Genomic DNA, 2,400 nt, shown 5'->3' with positions numbered 1-2,400 from the left:
GGGGAGAAGATTCAGTCTCACCAACGTTCCTGCCTGTTCCGGTCACAGAGGATCCCACTGACTACTAAAGGACAGGGAGACATTCTCTCAGACAAAAGGAAATAGCCTCGACTCTGAAGAAATCTAGCCTCAAACATCTAAAACTGGAAAACAGCATCTGAGGCGTCAGTAGAATAATAAACACATGCAGCCTTGTTTAGCAGGTGCTTTGCTGAAGCAAATAATATATTAAACGGAGGCCTTACAGGAATAGAGTGCCAAATATTTTCCTAACCCAGGTGTTAGAGGTCTCAGGCAAACCCATGATCCTATGGGCATACACTTCACAGTATGAGAACCAGAGACTGTCTGGTTCCCGTGGGATGGGAGTCAGTATTAGTAACGATCACGTGATTGGGACGGTACAGGATTAAACATTAACGGGAGCAAACCAATAGTAACTAAAAAAAATGAATGCATTTTGTGGGGTTTCCTGCTAAGGACTTTACCCGGTTGTGTTCTGATCCTCCTGGGATGCAGAGGGAAGTTTAGACCTACCTGGGTCTCTCTGGAGTATCAGTTTTATTTTAGTTTGGCTCATATTAAAGCCATTTAGATCGTTTCAGCTGAGAAACATGTTGTTTTTTTTTGCCTTCTGCTGCCCAGCAGCAGCTTCCACTGCATCGCCTACCGATGCCCGTCAGAGATCTTAGCTTCTGTCAGTGAGCCAACAGGCAGCTGCGTCCCACCATCAGCGTTTAGGGTCAACGTCAAGAGTTACACATGTCCAGGTCATTTAGCATGTACTGATTAATGACAGAGGACTGCTGAACCACATGAACTCATTAGCACTTAAAATATTTAAAAAGAGGAAAAACTCATTTATTCAAAAGGCAAAGACACAAAGTGTAACAAATAAATATTTATTGATTCATAGTTATTGGAAAAACAATCAATCTATTTCTAGTATAGAAAACAGACATTCTGCACGTCCAGAGAGAAGGACAAAGAAAAGGACTCCACACCACAGACACCTAACCCCTCACCACCCGCCGAGTCATCCAACATAAACATGCACCGACCTAAACACCTTTAGGGAGGAAATCAGATGGTTTCGTCCAAATTGTCTTTCCATAGAAAATCTCTTGGACCAATCAGTAAAAGGAGAATGGAAACAGGTAACCTTAAAGCGGAGAAAGAAAACGCCTGCAGGGAGGAATCTGAAGGAGAAATCAAAGGTTTATACCTTTATTTAATGTTCTACACTGGAGAGAAACAGGAAGTCATTTTAATCTAAATGTTAATGGAATCAAATCACTGCCGGTGCAGCGACACTTAAACCAATTTAAATTAATATCAGATAAAAAGTGCCACTACCTGCTGATGGAGAAAATGCAATAATACATTTGCCCTCATTCAATTCTATTCAGTTTATTTCTCTAACTCAAATTCATAAGCATGCTTGTAGCGACAGTGGAGAGGAAAAACTCCCTTTGAACAGGAAGAAACCTCCAGCAGAACCAGGCTCAGTGTGAGGACTGGGACATTAAGTTCTAAAAACTTCAAAAAAAAGTACAGCTAACTGAAACATAATAATTATGCAGTATTTAAAACTGTTAAGTTTGTTTACGTACTTTTCTTCAGGTAATCAGTTTCCTCATTTTTTTTAAGTAAACTCAACTTGTTAGAATTTACAGTGATCAGAATAATCTAACATCATGAAGAAGAAGCACCAGAGCACAACAAAAAGTACAGGTTTAAAATAGCTTTAAAAGACATCTTTCATTTCTCAAATTCAGGTTCTGTCGGGCGTAAACAAAAGTCAAAAAATATTTGTTGGTGATAATCAAGTAATCAGACCCTGATTGGCACCATGTTACATAAAGGCAGCAGCTTTGAGCTCAAGGCCAGTCTGGCTCAGTGTTTTATGGTAAAAACCTTTATTTGTTGTTGATCGCACAAGAAAGAAATTCATTTAAGTGTTAAGACTTCACTATGGTAGGAAAAAAGTTGACCATCTATTCCTGAATCCTCTTCAGAATGTGAGCTATTATTCTGTCTTTATTGCCTAAATGTATTAGCTCAAACCCAACACTGAAAGGTAAAGCAAGTGGCTCAAAGTGAGCCTTATTTAGCTGACAGCAACTCTACCTTAGGCTGAAAGTTACATAATATTCATCTGTTTGTGGGAACTAAATGTATAATGATACGTGAAACCCTCCCAGTTCTTCACGTGAAAAACTCTAGAATAGTTGGAGTGGAATTACTTCATACCAGGAGACCTGAGGAATATGATTATTTCCAGTTAGTTTTTTTTTATTAGCACTAACCAGTTGATTGCATCGACTCATTGACTCTTCAGCAATCATTTTCATTTTCATCAGAACTCTGGCTGCAGCATTTTGGATCAGCTGAAGGCTT

Source organism: Cyprinodon variegatus, unplaced genomic scaffold (assembly GCF_000732505.1).
Source record: "Cyprinodon variegatus isolate N-32 unplaced genomic scaffold, C_variegatus-1.0 Scaffold2305, whole genome shotgun sequence".
Lineage (NCBI taxonomy): Eukaryota > Metazoa > Chordata > Actinopteri > Cyprinodontiformes > Cyprinodontidae > Cyprinodon > Cyprinodon variegatus.
The sequence above is the reverse complement of the archived record's forward strand: the minus strand, read 5'-3'. Positions refer to the sequence as shown.